The sequence below is a fragment of the Bufo bufo genome, chromosome 2 (assembly GCF_905171765.1).
Source record: "Bufo bufo chromosome 2, aBufBuf1.1, whole genome shotgun sequence".
NCBI lineage: Eukaryota > Metazoa > Chordata > Amphibia > Anura > Bufonidae > Bufo > Bufo bufo.
The window spans coordinates 34,664,492-34,690,181 of NC_053390.1; the positions used below are offsets into that span (position 1 = coordinate 34,664,492).

The following is a 25,690-nucleotide window of genomic DNA, read 5'->3' on the forward strand; positions in this document are numbered from 1 at the left end:
TTATGCAAAAGATGGGAGGTAATTCAGCCAGGAGATTGGGACGGGCTTAGGGAAGGCCTGTGATGTAGGAGAACTCCTGTCCTATCATGGTGTTGTCATGTGATGTTTCTAATTTAATGGTAGGATAAGGGGAAGGGGGTATGGGAGGAGCTATGGTGGAGTCTCTAAGCTCAGTGCCCTTTTAACAGGGACTTTCACAGTGGCCGCCCCTTTAACAGTGACTTTCACAGTGGCCACCCCTTTAACAGTGAACTCCACAGCGCCCGTCCGTTTAATAGTGGCCCCTGCCCCCCATGCATGTAGCAGTGTAGTTGTGCCGTAATACGTCATATGACTGAATATTTCAGGACCTGCGAACTGCTAAAAACCTGTGATCAGTTGTTATGGCAACCTGGAGTAGGACCTGCGAGCTTCTATTGGCTGATAAGGGACATGTGACCATGTGTATGGCAGGATTTAAGTGAAAGGCTGGCAGGCTTGTATTGGCTACTGCAGGTCATAGAGAGCTGAGACCCCCGCAAGATTTTATTTCCAGGTAGCAAGGGATGTGTATACCAAGGTTCGTTGAAATGGATGGTTGCGTTTTTGAGTTTTCGCGGAGCATACATACATACATACATACGTCCTTTTTTATATATATAGATTTTAGTTTATGACTATCCTTTTAATGGACGAATTAACGTTTATCTTTTGACACCATATACTCTATCCCGCTTACCTAGACGAGACCGTTCTATACTTCCGTAATTGGTTTTTTGAGGAGTGGCGCTACCTCTCAACACTTGCTTATTCCTATTTTCGGAATTTAGCAGTGATCGTAATAACCTGGCGGATGATTCCATCTTCCACTACCGCCAGTTCCTTTTGTTTTCACTAGATCTCTACTATCAAGCGTTTAGTAATCACTAACGCTATTTCCAGTTGCCTTCCCCATTGGAATCCAGTAGCCCTATTCCTCTTCTTCCTTCTTCCATCACTGCTGGTGCCCAAAAGGTTTCACATCTTCTCTAAGGGACCCCACCCACACCCAGAGGATTTGTTTAACCTCCTCCTCTTTTTCTTTCATTTATCTACTGTATAGAAGAGACTAGATTACTGACTCCAGGAGGAGGACCTCCTTCTAAGGCCTCTTGCACACGAACGTTTTTTTTCCGTTTTTTTGCGTTCTGTTTGCAGTCCATGTGCAGAACCATTCACTTCAATGGGTCCGCAAAAACAACAGAAGGCACTCCGTATGCATTCCGTTTCCGTATTTCAGTTCCGTTCAAAGATAGAACATATCCTATATTTGCCTGCAAATCACGTTCCGTGACTCCATTCAAGTCAATGGTTCCACAAAAAAAACGGAATGCATATGGAATGCATCCGTATGTCTTCCGTATCTGTTCCATTTTTGCGGAACCATATATTGAAAATTTTATGCCCAGCCCAATTTTTTTATGTACTTACTGTTTAAACATTATTGTATGCATTCGTTTCCGATCCACAAAAAACGAATCAAAAACGGAAACTAAACGAAAAAACGGAACGGAAAGACTACTGAAACAAAAAAAAAGATGGATCCGTTTAAAATGGACCGCAAAACCATACGGTCGTGTGCAGGAGGCCTAACAACTCCATTCTAGCGGATTCTGTAGTGTACAGGCTAGATTACTGACTCCAGGAGGAGGACCTACCTTTAACACCTCTAAAGCTTATATTACTGACTCCAGAAGGAGGACCTTCTTTCACCTGCTATTCTAATAAGGGTACATGCACATGAACATATGCCATCCGAGACATACAGTCCGTGAGCAGGGCATATGTCCCAGAGCGTACAGCTTCATAGTTTACTATAATGCTGTGCGCGCCGGGCTACCCACGGGACTACTGTCCCAGACTCGTATGGTCATGGGAAACGATTAATGCTGATCTAGTACATATGGCCTGCTCATGGACGCCATGTCTCGGAAGGCATACGTTTCAGTGCATGGGCCCTAACATGCAACTGTTAGGAGGAGGTCCACACTCTGTAGTCAGTAATATAGTAGAATGGAGTTGTTAGCAGGAGGTCCTTCTCTATTATCAGTAATATAAGCTGCAGAGGTGTTAGAAGGAGGTCCTCCTCCTGGAGTCAGTAATGTAGTCTGTTCACTATAGAATCAGCTAGAATGGAGTTGTTAGAAGGCGGTCCTCCTTTTGCGTTCCGTATACAGAACTATTCATTTCAATGGTTCCGCAAAAAAAACGGAATGTGTTCTGTATGCGTTCCGTTTTTCAGTTTTTCCTTTCCGTTGAAAGATAGAACATGTCCTATTATCGTCCGCAAATCACGTTCCGTGGCTCCATTCAAGTCAATGGGTCCGCAAAAAAAACGGAACACATATGGAAATGCATCCGTATGTCTTCCGTATCCGTTCCGTTTTTGCGGAAACATCTATTGAAAATGTTATGCCCAGCCCAATTTTTTTCTATGTAATTACTGTATACTGTATATGCCATACGGAAAAACGGAACAGAAACGGAAACAAAAAACGGAACAATGCAAAACACTGAAAAAGCCATACGGTCATGTGAAAGAGGCCTTAGAAGGAGGTCCTCCTCTTGGAGTCCGTAATCTAGCCTGTTCACTATACAATCAGCTAGTATGGGGTTGTTAGAAGGAGGTCCTCCTCCTGGAGTCCGTAATCTAGTCTGTTCACTATAGAATCAGCTAGAATGGAGTTGTTAGAAGGAGGTCCTCCCTTACTATCATTAATATAAGCTGCAGATGTGTTAGAAGGAGGTTCTCCTCCTGGAGTCAGTATTTCAATTGTAGAGGTTTTAGAAGGAGATTCTCCTCCTGGAGTCAGTAATATAAGCTGTAGAGTTGTTAGAAGGAGGTCCTCCTCCTGGAGTCAGTAATGTAGTCTGTTCACTATAGAATCAGCTCGAATGGAGTTGTTAGAAGGAGGTCATCCCTCCCTTATTATCATTAATATAAGCTGCAGAGGTGTTAGAAGGAGGTCCTCCTCCTGGAATCAGTATTTCAATTGTAGAGTTGTTAGAAGGAGGTCCTCCCTGATTATCATTAATATAAGCTGCAGAGGTGTTAGAAGGAGGTTCTCCTCCTGGAGTCAGTAATGTAGTCTGTTCTATACTGTGCAGGCTGGAATGGAGTGGGCAAAAGGAGCCCCTCCTGTATTTGCTGTGACTTTTATTATAAGATATGATATACAGGGATTTTAATAAATATATATATAAAAAAAGGTGACATATTTAACCCTTTATAACCTGGCCGATTTTTGTGTTTCCATCTTCTACCCTCTTCCCTAATGTAGTCTGTATAGCGCAGACTAGAATAGAGTGGGAAAAAGTAACCAAGCCTGTTCAGTTTGCTGTCCGCCAAGTGCAGAACCTTAAAATACGTATGTGAACCGTACACATTTTTTTGCAGACCCATTGACTTTGATGGGTCCACGGTCTGCATTTTCAGGACATATTCTATCAGTTTTTCAGCCTTCAAATCGCAGATCCACAATAAACAGATGTGTGCCGTTTTTTGCAGACTCATCAACAATGCATTTTGCAGACATATTTAAACTTTTTGGGGAACAGATATACAGATGCAGAAAGCACACGGATAATCTGCTTCCTGTCGGGATTCGAACCCGTGACCAGCCACATCCCAGGCGGTAGCCCTGCTTACTAGGCTACCGTCCTCTCTGGACATTCCTCCCTGAAGCCTATTAGTTAACCTCAGTCTTGCCAAGCCTTGCTCATTACCCTTGATTCCCCACACCTGGTACTTCCCTATATAAGTCCAGCCCCTTGCACTCCAGTTTGCTGATTATTGAGCTCCTGAGCCTTGATCAAGCTTCTCCTCATCTGCTGCTCTTGTTACTATTGAAAGTCCACTGCTGACCAGGAATTGCCTACCGACTACTCTTCTGCTTGTCCCTACCTACTGAACTGCTACCACCGTTGCCATCCGGATTGTCTGACTACGCTTACTGCCGCCTGCCCTGACCCACCGCCTGCCTACTGACTACGCCTCTGCCAGACTTCCTGCACCTACTACCTGCCTGCGGTCCTTGCCACTGGGCTCCACTCCTACCTCCAGCCAGCGGTCCTCTGACTCAGGTGAGCCTGTAGGACTGTTACAGAATAATCAGCCAAAACTATGGAGTCCGCAATGGCCACTCTGCGTAAGCAGGTCTCCGAACTTCAAGAATTTGGTACTACATATCAGGAGAAATTTGCCCAGCTCCAAGGAGTAGTCCAAAGCCAACAGAGGGAGATTATTGAACTACAGAGGCAACTCCTGGACGTCCGCGGCGCGCCCGCAGACACCCGCATGCCACTCCCATCAAGATTCAGCGGCGACAGACGCCAGTATCGGGGGTTTCTAAACCAATGCCGCATCTATTTTCAGATGTACCCGGCCCCCTTCACCACCGAGAAAAAGAAGGTGCTATTCGTGGTCAATCTCCTGACGGATGAAGCATTAGAATGGGCATCACCATACGTGGAGACTAACAGTCAGCTCCTGGACAACCTAAACAACTTCATCACCGCCATGAGCCAAGTCTTTGATGACCCCAACCGCTGTGCGACAGCCGAGGTGCGACTACATGGTCTGCGGCAAGGGAGACGCTCCGTCGCCGAATACACCGCCGAGTTTCGCCGTTGGGTCACGGACACCACCTGGAACCCAGCGGCACAGAGAAGCCAATTCCGGCGAGGCCTGTCAGAATTAATAAAGGACGAACTCGCCAGAGTTGAGGCCCCGGACGATCTGGATGACTTCATTCAGTTATGCATTCGGATAGATCAAAGACTCTCCGAGAGGAAGAAAGAAAGACTCTGGTCCTCGGACCACAGACCCACTTACTCCTTCTCTTCCACCGCCCAGCGCGACCCCCAGTCAGTAACTGAACCTATGCAGGTCGACGCTCTACGTAGGTCTCTATCCACAGCTGAGAAGGAGAGAAGGCTGGCCGAAAACCTCTGCCTCTACTGTGGGGAGCCGGGTCATTTTGCCATCAAATGTCCTCATAAGATCCGAAAGACTATTGCCGTCACGGAGCTAAAGGAGCAACCACAAACTCCAACCCCGCCAGCAGCCCCTGAAAATAACAACACGGCGGCTCATAGATCCCACTTCATCATCCCCATCCTCATCGACATTGAGGGGCGACAACTCCCCTGTTCAGCGATGTTAGACTCCGGGGCGGGAGGCAACTTCATGGACCTAACCTTCGCCCGCGAAAAGAACATTCCACGGACAATCAAGGCAGCCCCCGTTGACCTGGAAACCGTCGACGGATCCCCACTCTCCTCGGGGCCGGCCACTCACGAGACCACCGAACTACAACTCCTCATAGAACCAGATCACCGTGAAAAGATCCACTTCTCTCTGATCGCTTCCCCGAAGTTCCCAGTGATCTTGGGCATCCCATGGTTGGCCACCCACAACCCCTTGGTGGACTGGGAAACCCGCTGCATACGATTCCCATCTGAGTTCTGCACGCTAAATTGCTCCCACAAACCCGTCCTTCCACCCGAAGACACCACCATCTCTAAACTATCCGTCAAGGATCTGCTACCCCCTCAATACCGCGAGTTCCAGGATGTCTGCGACAAGAAAAACGCAGACAAGCTGCCACCACACCGACCCTACGACTGCCCTATAGAACTGTTGCCCGGGGCCGAAATACCCTTTGGCAGTATCTACTCCCTCTCAGAGCCTGAACTCAAGGCTCTGAAAGAGTACCTGGACGAGGACCTGAGGAAGGGGTTCATCCGGCCCTCCACCTCCCCCGCGGGAGCCCCCTTTTTCTTCGTAGAGAAAAAAGACTCCTCCTTGCGTCCCTGCATAGACTACAGAAAGCTTAATGACATAACCGTAAAAAAACGGTACCCGCTCCCACTGATTTCCGAACTCCTTGAGAGACTCCGGGAAGCGAAGATCTTCACCAAACTCGACCTTCGAGGGGCCTACAACCTCGTCCGAATCCGCCCTGGGGACGAATGGAAGACCGCCTTCCGGACACGTTATGGTCATTTCGAGTACCTGGTCATGCCTTTCGGACTCTGCAATGCTCCTGCCACCTTCCAGCACTTCATAAACGACGTCCTCAGGGACTTGCTGGATCTGTTTGTAGTCGTTTACCTGGACGACATCTTGATCTTCTCTGAAGACCTCGAACAGCACCGCGAACACGTCCGCAGGGTACTGCAGAGACTCAGACAGAACTCTCTCTATATCAAGCTAGAGAAATGCGAGTTTGAGCAAACCACCACTCAGTTCCTCGGATACATCATCTCCCCAGAGGGCCTAAGTATGGACCCGGGGAAGGTCCAAGCTGTGATGAACTGGCCCGTTCCGAAAAACGAGAAGGAGATACAAAGATTCATTGGCTTCGCCAACTTCTATCGGAAGTTTATCCGGAACTTCTCCAAGGTCATAGCACCAATCACCCAACTCACCAAGAAGGCAGTCCCCTTCTCCTGGACACCCGAGGCCCAGGAGGCCTTCACCAAGTTGAAACTCCTCTTCACTTCTGCCCCAATCCTAATCCACCCGAACCCCGAGCTCCCATTTACAGTCGAAGTGGATGCATCAGACTCTGCGGTGGGGGCAGTTTTGTCACAACGGACAGGGGAGAGGATGCTATTACACCCGTGCGCATATTTCTCCCGCCAGATGTCCCCCTCCGAGAAGAACTATGACATCGGGAACAAAGAACTACTGGCGATCAAGGATGCCTTCTCAGAGTGGAGACACCTGCTGGAGGGAGCCACCAACCCCATAATCGTACTAACTGACCACAAGAACCTCGAGTTCATCCGCAGCGCTAAGAGACTCTCAGCCAGACAGGCCAGATGGAGCCTATTCTTTTCCCGCTTCAACTATCTCATCACCTATCGCCCTGGATCAAAAAACGGCAAGGCTGACGCCCTCTCCAGAATGTTTTCCGAGCCCTCACAGAGTAACAAGGGCCAAAATAACATCTTACCCGAGAGAAGGGTCGTAGGGGCCACCTACTCTAAAGAACTCCTGGGCACAATCAAAGAAGGATATGAAAATGACCCCTTCCTCTCCCACCCCACAGGCAATGTCAGCCTTACGTTTAAGAACGGTCATTGGTTTCATCAGGACCTACAACTATATGTACCAGAAATCGCACGGCTCGAAGTGCTCAAACTCAACCATGACTCCAAGGTGGCCGGTCATTTTGGCACAAGAAAGACCCAGGAGCTTCTCTCCCGCTCCTTCTGGTGGCCAACATACAAGGAGGACATCAAGAGGTACATCTCCTCGTGCACGGTCTGTGCCCGCAATAAGACTCCTCGTTCCTCTCCCGTGGGTCTGTTACAACCCCTCCCGATTCCCTCCCGCCCCTGGGGCTCGATCTCCATGGACTTTGTGGTAGACCTTCCTCCTTCAAAAGGGATGAACACCATCCTGGTCGTGGTCGACCGTCTCACCAAGATGGCCCATTTCATCCCCTACAAAGGCCTACCCACAGCCAAACAGACGGCCGATCTTATTCTCAGAGAGGTCTTCAGGCTGCATGGGATCCCGGACGACGTGGTCTCCGACCGAGGCGTACAATTTGCCTCAAAGTTCTGGAAAAACTTCTGCCTGGCGCTCGGGGTTAAAGTGAACCTGTCCTCTGCTTTCCACCCTCAGTCAAACGGGCAGACGGAGAGAACTAATCAGACCCTAGAGCAATACCTACGCTGTTTCAGCTCCCACCTGCAGGATGACTGGCTGGATCATCTCCCCACGGCCGAGTTCGCCTACAACAATGCTGAGCACAGCTCAACCAAGCACAGCCCCTTCTTTGCTAACACAGGCTCGCACCCGATGTTCATTCCCCACCTACCCGTCGCCTCCACCCTCCCAGCAGTGGCCGAACGCCTAACAACCCTACAGGAGGCACAAAAGAACATTATAGACAACCTCCAGCTTGCCCAGAGGCGCTTTAAACAGGGAGCAGACAGACGTCGCAAACCCACCCCGGGCTTCCATGTGGGAGACAAGGTGTGGCTGTCCACCAGGAACCTCAGATTGAAGGTCCCCTCCAAAAAATTTGCCCAAAGATACATGGGTCCGTTCCGGATCACCGCACAAATCAACGAGGTCACTTTCCGGCTCGACCTTCCGGACTCCATTAGGGTGCACCCTGTCTTCCATTGCTCTCTCCTCAAGCCATACGTGGAGAACACCTTCACAGGCCGCCACTCTCCCCCTCCACCACCCGTGAGGGTACAGGGTGAAGAAGAATACGTTGTCGCAAAGATTCTCGACTCCAGGATCCACCGGGGAAGACTACAATACCTAATTGGGTGGGAGGGTTACCCTCCTGAGGATAACTCCTGGGAGCGAGAAGAAAATGTCCACGCCCCCAGACTGGTAAAAGAGTTCCACCAACGGCACCCCGGTAAGCCTGCCCCTGCGGTGCCCGGAGGTCACCTTGGAAGGGGGGGAGTACTGTCGGGATTCGAACCCGTGACCAGCCACATCCCAGGCGGTAGCCCTGCTTACTAGGCTACCGTCCTCTCTGGACATTCCTCCCTGAAGCCTATTAGTTAACCTCAGTCTTGCCAAGCCTTGCTCATTACCCTTGATTCCCCACACCTGGTACTTCCCTATATAAGTCCAGCCCCTTGCACTCCAGTTTGCTGATTATTGAGCTCCTGAGCCTTGATCAAGCTTCTCCTCATCTGCTGCTCTTGTTACTATTGAAAGTCCACTGCTGACCAGGAATTGCCTACCGACTACTCTTCTGCTTGTCCCTACCTGCTGAACTGCTACCACCGTTGCCATCCGGATTGTCTGACTACGCTTACTGCCGCCTGCCCTGACCCACCGCCTGCCTACTGACTACGCCTCTGCCAGACTTCCTGCACCTACTACCTGCCTGCGGTCCTTGCCACTGGGCTCCACTCCTACCTCCAGCCAGCGGTCCTCTGACTCAGGTGAGCCTGTAGGACTGTTACACGTCCTTTAAATATCCATATTTCTGTTCTGCAAAAGATACAACATGTGCTATACTTGTGAACCACGAACCTATTGAAGTCAACAGGTCAGCAAAAAATGCAGATAAAACATGGACGGTATTCGTATTTAGCAAACCTTTGATTTCCTTGATTTCGCAAAATATATATGTTAATGTGCATGTGGCCTTAGAAGGAGTTCAGTGTGGAACAGGCTAGAATGGTGTTGGCAAAAGAAGATATGAATAATCTGCCCTGTGCAGTGGTTAGGAGATCCAGCAGTCATTAGAAGGAAGTCCTCCTTCTGGATTCTACAATCTAGTCTGTTTAGTGTAGAGCAGGCTGGAATGGAGTGGGCAAAAGGAGTCATCTACCTTGTTCTGTGGCTAGAATGGGGTCCTCTTTCTCCAGGCTTTAATATACCCTGTGCAGTTGTTAGAATAAGGTCCTCCTTCTGGAGTCTGTAACATACCCTGTGCAGTTGGTAGAATGAGGTCCTCCTTCTGGAGTCCTTAATATAACCTGAGCTGGCCAGAATGGAATGTGTCCTATTTTTTAGGCGAAATCTTACACGTATCCGCAAAACACAGGCCCAGCACCCCAATAGAAATGTCTATTCTTGTCTGCAGCTGCGGACAAGAATAGGACATGTTCTATTTTTTTTCAGAGCCGCGGACCGGAAGATCGGGGCCACACACCAGAAATGCAGACAGCACACTGTGTGCTGTCCGCATCTCTTCCGGCCCCATTGAAAATCAATGGGTCCGCACCCGTTCCGCATAATTGCGTAACGGATCCGGACCCATTCTACAGACGTCTGAATGGACCCTTAGGTAAACTATTACATGTATTTTTAATATAAATTAAAATTGAATGGCAGTATTGAAGGCTTACACCTGGCACAGTTAAATAGATTTTACAGTGAGACGGGTACAACGCTGCGACTCTCGTTATATATGTTTTGTAAAAGGCAAATGTATTCATAGAACTGTAATTACCACTGCAGAGGTCTAAGGAGGGGGTATGTGGAATAGCGTAGGACATGCTTTAGGTTTATACACTTGTATGTAGTCAAGTGCAGACTCACCATAGGCCCTTTTGAAAAGATTCCTGGTGGGATGATTCCTTGGGGGCCACCCAAGCTCTTATCATGGCAGATGGACAGATACGCAATGACCTGACCCTTCCAGCATTAAGAGGTTGTCTCATCATAGACAATGGGGACATATCGCTAGTATATCCCCCTATTGTCTTATAGGTGCGGGTCCCACAGCTGGGACCTGCACCTATATCGGGAACGGAGCCCAGCAAGGTGGTGGCTGGAGGACTCCGGTCCGGCCACTACCAAGCCGGCTCCCCATAGAAGCAAATGGGAGCGCACAACGCATCACCGGCCAACGCTCCCATTCACATCTATGGGCTCGACTTAAATAGCTGAGCCAGTGTTTGGCTATTTTCGTTGGTCCGATAGAAAATGAATGGAGGGTGGCTGCGCACGCGCAGTGCGCCCTCCTTCACTTTCGGGGCTCCGTTCTCTATATAGGTGCAGGACCCACACCTATAAGACAATGGGGGCATATCCTAGCGATATGCCCCCATTGTCTATGATTAGACAACCCCTTTAACACTGGGAGCATCAGGTACTTATGTGCCCGGCCAGAGGCCACAGCTACCCCCCTGAATTCAACTGTATCACTGCCCTCAGGACGGAAATAGAGTTAAATAATGTTAAAAAAAAGACCTCTATTCAGACCCCCAATATTTATAAGACCCCCATGTTAATCAGACCTCAGATCTGAGAGAAAAAAAAAAAAATCAACTTGCCTCTCCTACCGCCCACTGCTCCTGAGATCCAATGCTCTTCCTACTGCGCGGTGCTGTGACCTGACGTCACACAGCGTGCGATGGCGTTCACAATGGAAGCGCTCATTAGTATTTGCCCCACAAGGCACACTGACATCCCCCCCCCTCCTTCCCCACACACGCACACACACACCTTGGTCTTCTAGAGCAAAAAGTCCGGTATTTGAGGGCATTGGTCAGCACAGCGGGCACATGATGGGAAAGATGATTGACAAGTGAGAACTTTAAGTTGTCTTTGTGGCAAACTCTGCAGAGCTGAGACATAGCTGAAAGAAGTTCTCAAGACGGTCTTGACTGACCTTAAATAGAGATGAGGAAGCAGAATGTTTACATCAGAGAAGACGTCACAGGATGCAATAGGTAAGTGGTGCTGTATCCTCCATTATATCTGGTGGGGGCTGAACAAGGTAGGACGCTGAAGACAGGACTGGCTCGGGGTTGTGGCTTGTATCTTAGAGGCAGCTTCTGGGGGGTATTTTGTGCTGCACTGTTATTTGTGCTTCAGCAGAACCAAAAATCCAGTGGTATCTGTTAATGCTTGCCCGTATTTTGCGCTGAATTATGGTATTGCTGACCCCAACATGAGCCACTTAGTTTTTTGACAGCCTTACGGAGACAAATGCCCAGATTTCACAATGCAATCTGTTGCAGTCTCCCCCTTATGTGCACTCTTTTCTGCGTGGAGTTATCAAACTGGTGTAAAGTAGAACTGGCTTCGTTGCCCATAGCAACCAATCAGATTCCGCCTTTCATTTTTCACAGCTGCTTAGGAAAATTAAAGGTGGAATCTGATTGGTTGCAATGGGTAACTAAGCCAGTTCTACTTTACACCAGTTTGATAAATCTCCCCACTATTCCTATAGTGAATTGCATTTTAATGTCAGTGCTATACAGAGAGGCGCAGCCTGCTATGGAACACTCAAGATTAGCTTGGGGGCTATACTAGGTCCTGGCCTGCATATACTGTACACACATCAGCACTCATTTGCGGGGCCCAATGGGAAACAGAGGGAGTCCACTCCCTCTGTAACCGCTTACATGTGCCAAGCACCATTGCTTGCGGCATGTAAGAGGTTCAACAGCCTGGATTGGCGCTCCTGCTGGTTCAGGCTGTTAGTGCAGGAACACAGCTCTCAAGTGCGTGCAGCGCTTAGGCCCCTTTCACACGGGAGAGATTTCCACGCTGGTGCAATGCGTGAGGTGAACACATTGCACCCGCACTGAATCCGGACCCATTCATTTCTATGGGGCTGTGCACATGAGCGGTGATTTTCACGCATCACTTGTGCGTTGCGTGAAAAACGCAGAATGCTCCTCTTTGTGCGTTTTTCACGTAACGCAGGCCCCATAGAAATGAATGGTGTTGCGTGAAAATCGCAAGCAAGTGCGGATGCGGTGCGATTTTCACGCACGGTTGCTAGGAGACGATCGGGATGGGGACCCGATCATTATTATTTCCCCTTATAACCTGTCACTACGCTCATCACATGATCCATCGCCATGGTGATGGATCATGTGAATGACCATGTGATGAGCGCAGTGACATCATCAAAGGTCCTTTTCCTCACAGATGAAGACAGAAGAGATGCCGGCTGCGCGAACAAGTGGATTAAATTTTTAACCCCTCCAGCCCTATTGTACTATGCATTCTGTATTAAGTTTGTATCCGTATGGGTGAGATCCGTTAGAGACTGTAGGGATCATCTCACCTAACAAGCCCTCTGAAGCAAACTCCCTTTTTCCCCCGCTTTAAACTCAACTCTCCACCTTCCATACAAATAAAGACAATACACCAATGTGTTAAAGCTGGTCTTAACCTCCTCCCGACCGCCTAACGCAGGGATGCGTCCTGCGGGCGGTCGGTTTGTTCCTCCTTGACGCATCGGCGCGTCATCTCGCGAGATTTCCTGTGAGCGCGCGTTCACAGGATCGGAAGGTAAACGAGCTGATCTACAGCCTGCCAGCGGCGATCATTCACTGGCAGGCTGTAGATGCGATTTTTTTAACCCCTGAAAAGGTATATCAGACGCTGTTTTGTTAACAGCGTCTGATATACCTGCTACCTGATCCTCTGGTGGTCCCTTTTGCTTGGATCGACCACCAGAGGACACAGGCAGCTCTGTAAGTAGCACCAATCACCACACTACACTACACCCCCCCCCTGTCACTTATTAACCCCTTATTAACCCCTGATCACCCCATATAGACTCCCTGATCACCCCCCTGTAAGGCTCCATTCAGACGTCCGTATGTGTTTTGCGAATCCGCAAAACACGGACACCGCGGATCCGCAAAACACGGACACCGGCAATGTGCTTTCCGCATTTTGCGGATCCGCACATTGCCAGAACTATATAGAAAATGCCTTTTCTTGTCCGCAATTGCGGACAAGAATAGGACATGTTCTATAGGCTCTACCAAAAACGCAGTGTTCGCCCGATCAGGCCTGATCTTGTGCGCACACTTGCGTTCAGTCCGCCCCACCGCAGTGACAGAATTAATTTTTTTCTGATCACTGCAAAAACACCGTAAAATCAGTGCGGCGCTATAAAGATCACTTTTGAGGGGCATGGCGAGTTCATAGAAGATTTTCTTTTTTGGCACAAGTTAGCGGAAATTTATTTATTTTTTTTTTCTTACAAAGTCTCATATTCCACTAACTTGTGACAAAAAATAAAATCTCACATGAACTCACCATACCCCTCACGGAATCCAAATGCGTAAAATTTTTTAGACATTTATATTCGAGACTTCTTCTCACGCTTTAGGGCCCCTAAAATGCCAGGGCAGTATAAATACCCCACAAGTGACCCCATTTTGGAAAGAAGACACCCCAAGGTATTTCGTGAGGGGCATGGAGAGTTCATGTAAAATTTAATTTTTTGTCACAAGTTAGTGGAATATGAGACTTTGTAAGAGAAAAAAATAAAATAAAATATCATTTTCCGCTAACTTGTGCCAAAAAAAAATTATTCTAGGAACTCGCCATGCCCCTCACGGAATACCTTGGGGTGTCCTCTTTCCAAAATGGGGTCACTTGTGGGGTATTTATACTGCTCTGGTATTTTAGGGGCCCTAAAGCGTGAGAAGTAGTTTGGAATCCAAATGCGTAAAAAATGCCCTGTGAAATCCTAAAAGTACTCATTGGAATTTGGCCCCCTTTGCGCACCTAGGCTGCAAAAAAGTGTCACACATGTGGTATCGCCGTACTCAGGAGAAGTAGGGCAATGTGTTTTGAGGTGATACCACATGTGTGACACTTTTTTGCAGCCTAGGTGCACAAAGGGGCCCAAATTCCAATAAGTACTTTTAGGATTTCACAGGGCATTTTTACGCATTTGGATTCCAAACTACTTCTCACACTTTAGGGCCCCTAAAATGCAAGGGCAGTATAAATACCCCACTAGTGACCCCATTTTAGAAAGAAGACACCCCAAGGTATTCCGTGAGGGGTATGGTGAGTTCATGTAAAAAAAAAAAAAAATTGTCACAAGTTAGTGGAATATGAGACTTTGTAAGAAAAAAAAATATATAAAAAAAATATAATATTTTTTTTTCCCCGCTAACTTGTGACAAAAAATAAAAACTTCCATGAACTCACTATGCCCATCAGCGAATACCTTAGGGTGTCTACTTTCCAAAATGGGGTCATTTGTGGGGTGTTTCTACTGTCTGGGCATTGTAGAACCTCAGGAAACATGACAGGTGCTCAGAAAGTCAAAGTGCGTAAATTCACATTTTTGCACCATAGTTTGTAAACGCTATAACTTTTACCCAAACCAATAAATATACACTTATTGCATTTTTTTTTATCAAAGACATGTAGAACAATAAATTTTGAGAAAAATTTATATAGAAATGTAGTTTTATTGGAAAAATTTTACAACAGAAAGTGAAAAATGTCATTTTTTTTGCAAACATTTCGGTCAATTTCGATTAATATCAAAAAAAGTAAAAATGTCAGCAGCAATGAAATACCACCAAATGAAAGCTCTATTAGTGAGAAGAAAAGGAGGTAAAATTAATTTGGGTGGTAAGTTGTATGACCGAGCAATAGACCGTGAAAGTAGTGTAGTGCAGAATTGTAAAAAGTGGTCTGGTCATTAAGGGCGTTTAAGCTAGGGGAGCTGAGGTGGTTAAGCAGACCTCTAAGTTCTCCCCTGGTGCTCCAAATCAAGGTACCCCCGAAGGGGTTAATATCCACGTGTGGCTGAGAGACTAGATGTTGACACATAGTTGGTCAAGGTAATCTCTACGTTTATTACAATAAGTAAAACAGTTATACACCTTTAGGGAGGCGGTTCTTCCTGAGACACATGCCATAATTTCATTGGCTTAAGAAGGAAAAGGAGATAAGATAACACATCTATGGGTCCGCGCCATGTTGTAATAGCGGTCTTACTAACATCAATACTACATACATCATATGTGAAACTTCAAAGAGCTGCTTTTCTATAGGCTGTGAGTATACATGTACCGTATTTTTCGCCCTATAAGACACACTCCCCCCATCTGGGGATGGCATGACATCAGCAGCATCTTGTTTTGTAATGGCAGCGGGGCCCGGTGCAGTCACTGTATTCTACTACACCGGGCCCCGCTCACTGTAGTAATCATATAGGCAATGTTAAACTGTAAATTCATCTCCAATCCAGGCTGTAGTACGGTACTTACTACTAACTTCCATAGCAGGCATTATAAATGAAGCAGGCGTAGCAGGCGCGTGACGTAGTGAGTTACGCTGCCACCTCCCGCCCGCTCGGCCTCCTGCCTGCTATGGAAGTTAGTAGTAAGTACCGTACTACAGCCTGGATTGGAGATGAATTTACAGTTTAACATTGCCTATATGATTACTACAGTGAGCGGGGCCCGGTGTAGTAGAATACAGTGACTGCACCGGGCCCCGCTGCCATTACAAAACAAGATGCTGCTGATGCCCCCATAACAAGGTCATCCCCAGATGCCCCCATAACAAGGTCATCCCCAGATGCCCCCATAACAAGGTCATCCCCAGATGCCCCCATAACAAGGTCATCCCCAGATGCCCCCATAACAAGGTCATCCCCAGATGCCCCCATAACAAGGTCATCCCCAGATGCCCCCATAACAAGGTCATCCCCAGATGCCCCCATAACAAGGTCATCCCCAGATGCCCCCATAATAGTGTCATCCACAGACCACCATTAGTTCAAAACCCACCAAAAGCACACCTTTTGGTTAAAAATATTTTTTTTCTTATTTTCCTCCTCAAAAACCTAGATGCGTCTTATGGGCCGGTACGTCTTATAGGGCGAAAAATACGGTATTTCTATCATCTAAGCAATTGGCTCAAGCATTTTTCTACAGTCTATACATTGTTTGACACATCTGCAGGCAGAGAGAAGTGAAGATGCACTCAACCCAGCTGTGCCCCCCCTCCCTCTCTTCACTGCTGAGACAAGAAAGAAGCATCTTGTATCAGCTATAAACAAAGTTAACTAGTTACAGTCCTAGAGATACAAAATATAGAATGAAATTCACACATCTCTAACAGTCCCCACTTGAATTCTCATTCTTTCCCTAAACCTAAACATCTGTCCCAATGCTCCGACATCCTCTTCACAAGCTTCCATAACAATCCATGCCTGGATTTTTGAGCATGGGGAAATCAGATGATCTTTCCCTAACTTGTGTTGACCTCTTAAGGGAGGGGGGGGGGACTAGAGGTCATTAGTGCTTCTGATTTTTCTGGATTGAAGTCTTCATACAATTCTCCCATCATCTCTGGTATGGTCTCGTCAACTGCCTTGCTGATTCGGGATCAGCAGTCACACAAGGGGAAACAAGAAACATCATCCTTTCAAGTCTCCAGACTCAACACTTTCTTGAAATGACTCCAACTAGGCTTTCCTTTGAGCTTCACTGATGTGCTTATGGTCAATCAATACTCGGAATGGACCATCAAACCAGGGTTTAAGGACTTTCCTAACATGTCTTTTTACTACCACTCAATCTCCAGACACAAGTGGGTGGGTTCCTGGTACTTTTATCAAGATCTGGAAGTGAAGAAAGAACTCGAGAATATATTTTAATCAAATGCATGTGCAAACTGATCACATAATCTGTCAGACAACCATGTTGAATCTGGAGCTACTGTGGGAAAAACAATAATTCCCTTTTCACGAAGCCTCCATGACGGTACCTTACTTTGAGATTATCCTCCTCCTACCAGGCAGGGACAGGAAGCTTCAAAAAGGGCCCACCTCCTTGCCATCCTCAGTGTCTTCTGGACTTGACAGGCCCTAAATTTCAACACTCACACCACAGAACTTCCATTCCTTAAGTTTAAAACTTAGAACAAAAGTCAATTAGGTTATACATATTAAATTTCATTATATATATATATATATATATATATATATATATATATATATATAAAAAAAACGAAAACGAAGAAAGGACAGCACTCCAAGTAAAAATATGATGGTCTTTAATCACCCATGTAGATGGCAACGTTTCAGCTCCAAACAAGAGCCTTTCTCAAGCAATGAACACACTATATGCTGGGGTATATATAGTCCAACCCCCATTACAACATAATACAATCAATCAACAATAAAATATATAATTAACAGTGCAAAAGTGTATATATAATATCCATACTAAAATACAATTGTGTAATATCCTTGAATAGGAGATGCCATAATAATGCATCCGAAATATAATATATGGTGTACATATTATAACCTAAAAGGAAGTAATTGGTGATAAGGAACAGGTGTATATAATGGTGCAAAAATTAGGAACGATGATGCTGCAAAGAAAGAAGGAAAAGTGTTGACATACCCAGCGCCGTCCATCGCACCAAACATGTCACATGTCGATCAAGCCGGCGTCAGGAAACAGGTAGTGCGCAGACGCCAACCGCGTCCTGTCACGGCGTGACGTCACCAGCATTAGTTGCGGAGACACGCGCACAGACATGCGCACTACCGCCGAGAAGCTCGGTCGGCCATATTACGAAAGGTCATTGTGTCCCACATGTCCATGTGTATGCGCATGTCCATGTATGTATAGACAGGACAGCGCAGCACGGGAATACAAGCCGTGCTATACAATATGTATATACAGAGGGGGGCAGGGCAGGACACTGTATCACAAAGTAACACAGATCCCACCAACTAAGGGTGAACAGCGGAGACCACAACACCAATGTCGCGATCCTCACCAAGATCACCCATAGATCTCCCACAAACCAAACATGTACCGATATACCGCAGTGTGGACTGACACAGAATGTAAATATATATAGTAGTGAGTTAGCCAAATCAAAATTACACATCATAATGAGGGCACTCTTATAGATAAATAAGGACATGTGGATACAATGTATGTGCACCAGGTACGTCACACATCCTGTTTCCGCAGCATCATTAGAATCTGTGAATATAAAAAAGAAAAAAAGAATTAGAAACATGGCTTAGTAGTGTTCAAAAATACACTATGTAGCACAAGAGAAGAAGGCGCATATCACATATTGATCAAAAGAGGGCAAACAACTCATTTAAACATAAATCCCCGGATTGTAATCCACATTGAGTCCATTAGGTCTCAAACTGTTAAGAGTGTAGATCCAGAGAAGCTCTCTCTTTTTGAGAATCCGTACCCTGTTCCCCCCACGTCTGGGCATGGGTACATGATCAATGGCCCAACATTTCAGATCTTTTTCAGAGTGTTTAAATTCTGTGAAATGTTTGGCAACTGGGAGGTCCTATCTCTTTTTACGAATGGACAAACGGTGATTGTTGAGCCGCGTCTTAAGATCAGTTGAAGTTTCACCCACATACAATAACTTACATGGACAGATCAAGACATAAACCACGTAACAGGAATTGCATGTAAGGTGAAAACGAATAGGATATACAGCTCTGGTGGTAGGATGAATGAAGGCACTGCCTTTACCCATATATTTACAGTCAGTGCAGCACAGGCAGGGAAAACTACCCTTGCCCAATGTGGTTAGTGCAGTTTGTACCGACCTAGATTTAGGGCCAATATCCGCTCTAACTAGTTGATCCCGTAGGCTTCTAGACCTACAATATGAGAATAGGGGGGGAGATCTAAATTCCTGGATCTCACTATGGCAGCCTCCCAAAATACCCCAATGCCGCTTAATAATACAGTTAATCTCTTCACTTTGTTCCGTAAATTTGGAAATTAAAGGAATCCGAGTCAAGGATCCTTCAGATGACTTCCTTTTTAGAAGACTACTCCTATCCAAATCACGGACCTTGTTCATGTGAGAATCCAACAATTTAGTAGGGTACCCCCTTTTTTTGAATTTAACGGCCATATTGTTTAAGGAGGAATCTAGTTTGTTAGGCTCAGAAACAATTCGTTTGACCCTAAGAAATTGTGAAAAGGGTAAGTACTTAAGTGTGTTACGTGGATGACCACTATTGTAACAGAGGAGGGTATTTTTATCAGTTGGTTTGGTATAGAGCTGAGTGTGTATCCCGCTCTCGCCAAACGTAACAGTGGTATCAAGAAACTGCAGTTCAGTATCCGAATGGACTAACGTGAACTGCAGATCCCTGTCAACACCGTTTAAAAACCGATGAAATTCAAGTAACTGGGTGACACTACCAGTCCATATGAGGAAGATGTCGTCGATGTATCTCCACCACCGCAGCAATTGGCTGCGGTGGTGTGACACATAGACGACATCCTCCTCAAAGCATCTCATAAAGATATTGGCGTAGGTAGGTGCCACGTTAGATCCCATAGCCATGCCCCTTTTTTGTTGGAAAAAGGTGTCTTGGAACAGGAAATAATTATGTCTCAAGACTATCTGCAATAGATCAATGATGAGTTGCCTAGCAGCCACTGTGTAGGGTGAAGTGTCAAGCATGCGGGAAATGGCGTCAATACCTAGATCATGACTGATAGAGGTGTATAGTGAAGTGACGTCAAAGGACGCCAGATGGACCCCATGGACACCGGTAAAGTCAATCTCCCTCAACTTGCATAGGAAGTCGGTCGTATCTTGTACATACGACTCAGCCCCTATTGCAAATTCATGTAAAACCTTATCCAGAAAAATAGCAATGCAGCTAAAGATGGAGTCCGAACCGGAGACGATAGGTCGTCCGGGTGGATCAATAAGGGACTTGTGCACTTTCGGAAGTATATATAGAACCGGGGTCACCGGATGATCTACAGTGAGAAAAGTGCACAAGTCCTCATCAATAGTGCCCGCCAACATGGCGTCTGCCAAACATCTCTGGATAAGTTTAGCGATCTTGAACTTAGGATCACATTGAAGAACAGAGTAAACGTTGTTATCATCCAGCTGACGCTGAATCTCAGCCACATATTTACCGGTGTCCATGATGACCACTGCACCACCCTTGTCCGCAGGCTTGACTGTCAATGAAGAGTCTTTCCTTAATTGATCTAGCGCTTCAATTTCGGATTTAGATAAGTTAGGATGTTTAAAGGCAACATTATCACATCTCAATCTATAAGCAGAGACATCAGACTTAACTGCAGTAATAAATGCATCAATCGAAGCCTCATTGGTGCATGGAGTAAAACTACTTTTCAGAGACAGATCGAGGCGGCCCAGGGAGAACTCACTAGCCTGAGGCGCCGCGATCCGTGTCCTAGAGTTGAACCACAATTTAAGCTTAATCCTGCGAAAAAAAGCATGAAGGTCAGTGTCCAGTTCAAACCAATTAGGCACAGACATAGGGCAAAACGAAAGTCCTTTATTCAGGACACTCACTTGAGCCGAAGTGAGCGTCCTGGATGACAAGTTGATCACCGTCACCTCCTCTTGTTCACCAGTGACTTTGTGGTCTGTGCTCTGGTTTTGTTGATTTTGGGCTTGACCGGTTCTGCGGTGTCGACGACCCCCTCTTCTGGTCCGCCCACGTCTCTCCTTTCTGGATCCGTATTGTTCCCTAAAAAAGGGGAAGATAAAGTGGAGGTAGCGGGTGTATTTCTTTTCTTCTTCCTGGGATCTTTATAATTGAAATTGCCACTATCAGACTGCCAGGTGTAGACAGCATCTTTCTTGTAATCCTCAGAGTCACGATTCCACTTTGACCTTTTTCCTTCCTCCAGCTCCAATTTGGTTCGTGTTACATGAACACCAACGTTATCGCTAAACAGCGAATACTCCTCAGCGGACATAGCTGACCGTAATGTATGTTCAATATCCGCCGTATCAGAAGCAATAGTAATTAATTCATGCTGGAGGTACTGAATGTTCAATAGAATAAAATCAAGGGAATACCTATTCGATAAGGCTTCAAATTTTTTGCAAAACAAAGCATTGTTGGCAAATAGATTAGGTCTCAGATTGGACCTCATACCACGTGGGATCCTTTGTACCTTGAAGTATTCCCCAAGTGTAGTCATGTGTAAGCGAAGAGAAGCTGTCTTTTTAGACAAAAAAAGACAGCTTCTCTTCGCTTACACATGACTACACTTGGGGAATACTTCAAGGTACAAAGGATCCCACGTGGTATGAGGTCCAATCTGAGACCTAATCTATTTGCCAACAATGCTTTGTTTTGCCAAAAATTTGAAGCCTTATCGAATAGGTATTGCCTTGATTTTATTCTATTGAACATTCAGTACCTCCAGCATGAATTAATTACTATTGCTTCTGATACGGCGGATATTGAACATACATTACGGTCAGCTATGTCCGCTGAGGAGTATTCGCTGTTTAGCGATAACGTTGGTGTTCATGTAACACGAACCAAATTGGAGCTGGAGGAAGGAAAAAGGTCAAAGTGGAATCGTGACTCTGAGGATTACAAGAAAGATGCTGTCTACACCTGGCAGTCTGATAGTGGCAATTTCAATTATAAAGATCCCAGGAAGAAGAAAAGAAATACACCCGCTACCTCCACTTTATCTTCCCCTTTTTTAGGGAACAATACGGATCCAGAAAGGAGAGACGTGGGCGGACCAGAAGAGGGGGTCGTCGACACCGCAGAACCGGTCAAGCCCAAAATCAACAAAACCAGAGCACAGACCACAAAGTCACTGGTGAACAAGAGGAGGTGACGGTGATCAACTTGTCATCCAGGACGCTCACTTCGGCTCAAGTGAGTGTCCTGAATAAAGGACTTTCGTTTTGCCCTATGTCTGTGCCTAATTGGTTTGAACTGGACACTGACCTTCATGCTTTTTTTCGCAGGATTAAGCTTAAATTGTGGTTCAACTCTAGGACACGGATCGCGGCGCCTCAGGCTAGTGAGTTCTCCCTGGGCCGCCTCGATCTGTCTCTGAAAAGTAGTTTTACTCCATGCACCAATGAGGCTTCGATTGATGCATTTATTACTGCAGTTAAGTCTGATGTCTCTGCTTATAGATTGAGATGTGATAATGTTGCCTTTAAACATCCTAACTTATCTAAATCCGAAATTGAAGCGCTAGATCAATTAAGGAAAGACTCTTCATTGACAGTCAAGCCTGCGGACAAGGGTGGTGCAGTGGTCATCATGGACACCGGTAAATATGTGGCTGAGATTCAGCGTCAGCTGGATGATAACAACGTTTACTCTGTTCTTCAATGTGATCCTAAGTTCAAGATCGCTAAACTTATCCAGAGATGTTTGGCAGACGCCATGTTGGCGGGCACTATTGATGAGGACTTGTGCACTTTTCTCACTGTAGATCATCCGGTGACCCCGGTTCTATATATACTTCCGAAAGTGCACAAGTCCCTTATTGATCCACCCGGACGACCTATCGTCTCCGGTTCGGATTCCATCTTTAGCTGCATTGCTATTTTTCTGGATAAGGTTTTACATGAATTTGCAATAGGGGCTGAGTCGTATGTACAAGATACGACCGACTTCCTATGCAAGTTGAGGGAGATTGACTTTACCGGTGTCCATGGGGTCCATCTGGCGTCCTTTGACGTCACTTCACTATACACCTCTATCAGTCATGATCTAGGTATTGACGCCATTTCCCGCATGCTTGACACTTCACCCTACACAGTGGCTGCTAGGCAACTCATCATTGATCTATTGCAGATAGTCTTGAGACATAATTATTTCCTGTTCCAAGACACCTTTTTCCAACAAAAAAGGGGCGTGGCTATGGGATCTAACGTGGCACCTACCTACGCCAATATCTTTATGAGATGCTTTGAGCAGGATGTCGTCTATGTGTCACACCACCGCAGCCAATTGCTGCGGTGGTGGAGATACATCGACGACATCTTCCTCATATGGACTGGTAGTGTCACCCAGTTACTTGAATTTCATCGGTTTTTAAACGGTGTTGACAGGGATCTGCAGTTCACGTTAGTCCATTCGGATACTGAACTGCAGTTTCTTGATACCACTGTTACGTTTGGCGAGAGCGGGATACACACACAGCTCTATACCAAACCAACTGATAAAAATACCCTCCTCTGTTACAATAGTGGTCATCCACGTAACACACTTAAGTACTTACCCTTTTCACAATTTCTTAGGGTCAAACGAATTGTTTCTGAGCCTAACAAACTAGATTCCTCCTTAAACAATATGGCCGTTAAATTCAAAAAAAGGGGGTACCCTACTAAATTGTTGGATTCTCACATGAACAAGGTCCGTGATTTGGATAGGAGTAGTCTTCTAAAAAGGAAGTCATCTGAAGGATCCTTGACTCGGATTCCTTTAATTTCCAAATTTACGGAACAAAGTGAAGAGATTAACTGTATTATTAAGCGGCATTGGGGTATTTTGGGAGGCTGCCATAGTGAGATCCAGGAATTTAGATCTCCCCCCCTATTCTCATATTGTAGGTCTAGAAGCCTACGGGATCAACTAGTTAGAGCGGATATTGGCCCTAAATCTAGGTCGGTACAAACTGCACTAACCACATTGGGCAAGGGTAGTTTTCCCTGCCTGTGCTGCACTGACTGTAAATATATGGGTAAAGGCAGTGCCTTCATTCATCCTACCACCAGAGCTGTATATCCTATTCGTTTTCACCTTACATGCAATTCCTGTTACGTGGTTTATGTCTTGATCTGTCCATGTAAGTTATTGTATGTGGGTGAAACTTCAACTGATCTTAAGACGCGGCTCAACAATCACCGTTTGTCCATTCGTAAAAAGAGATAGGACCTCCCAGTTGCCAAACATTTCACAGAATTTAAACACTCTGAAAAAGATCTGAAATGTTGGGCCATTGATCATGTACCCATGCCCAGACGTGGGGGGAACAGGGTACGGATTCTCAAAAAGAGAGAGCTTCTCTGGATCTACACTCTTAACAGTTTGAGACCTAATGGACTCAATGTGGATTACAATCCGGGGATTTATGTTTAAATGAGTTGTTTGCCCTCTTTTGATCAATATGTGATATGCGCCTTCTTCTCTTGTGCTACATAGTGTATTTTTGAACACTACTAAGCCATGTTTCTAATTCTTTTTTTCTTTTTTATATTCACAGATTCTAATGATGCTGCGGAAACAGGATGTGTGACGTACCTGGTGCACATACATTGTATCCACATGTCCTTATTTATCTATAAGAGTGCCCTCATTATGATGTGTAATTTTGATTTGGCTAACTCACTACTATATATATTTACATTCTGTGTCAGTCCACACTGCGGTATATCGGTACATGTTTGGTTTGTGGGAGATCTATGGGTGATCTTGGTGAGGATCGCGACATTGGTGTTGTGGTCTCCGCTGTTCACCCTTAGTTGGTGGGATCTGTGTTACTTTGTGATACAGTGTCCTGCCCTGCCCCCCTCTGTATATACATATTGTATAGCACGGCTTGTATTCCCGTGCTGCGCTGTCCTGTCTATACATACATGGACATGCGCATACACATGGACATGTGGGACACAATGACCTTTCGTAATATGGCCGACCGAGCTTCTCGGCGGTAGTGCGCATGTCTGTGCGCGTGTCTCCGCAACTAATGCTGGTGACGTCACGCCGTGACAGGACGCGGTTGGCGTCTGCGCACTACCTGTTTCCTGACGCCGGCTTGATCGACATGTGACATGTTTGGTGCGATGGACGGCGCTGGGTATGTCAACACTTTTCCTTCTTTCTTTGCAGCATCATCGTTCCTAATTTTTGCACCATTATATACACCTGTTCCTTATCACCAATTACTTCCTTTTAGGTTATAATATGTACACCATATATTATATTTCGGATGCATTATTATGGCATCTCCTATTCAAGGATATTACACAATTGTATTTTAGTATGGATATTATATATACACTTTTGCACTGTTAATTATATATTTTATTGTTGATTGATTGTATTATGTTGTAATGGGGGTTGGACTATATATACCCCAGCCTATAGTGTGTTCATTGCTTGAGAAAGGCTCTTGTTTGGAGCTGAAACGTTGCCATCTACATGGGTGATTAAAGACCATCATATTTTTACTTGGAGTGCTGTCCTTTCTTCGTTTTTGTTCATCTGGGGCAAGCAGCAATATCCCTGGACATAGCACCCATTTTTGCTTGTTTCCAGTGCCGCCGCTTTCTTCCTTTTTTTTTTTTTTTTTTTATATATATATATATATATATTAAACAAAAAATCCTTATTGTATTTCATAATAAATTATTATTATTTTTTTGGGTGGGAATATAAGCGGTGCCGTCATGGAGGCTTTGTGAAAAGAGAATTACCGGTAAGACTAATTCAGTTTTTCCCCTCACCTCCATGACGGCACCTTATTTTGAGAACTAACAGATAAATAACTTAGGGTGGGACAACCGCTTGAAGAACCTTTCTCCCGTATAAGAGGTCCCTCCTAGCATCAATATCCACCCTGTAGTGTTTGACAAAAGTATGGGGATTGGTCCAGGTTGCAGTCTTACATATTT

The 25,690-nt window shown here is 45.8% G+C and overlaps 1 protein-coding gene across 1 annotated transcript in view; it reads right to left on the minus strand.

Annotated features, from left to right (window-relative positions):
• Positions 1 to 25,690, minus strand: part of LOC120992102 (oocyte zinc finger protein XlCOF6-like) — a 770,548-nt gene that overhangs the window by 622,036 nt on the left and 122,822 nt on the right. The gene's annotated exons all lie outside the window — the stretch shown is intronic.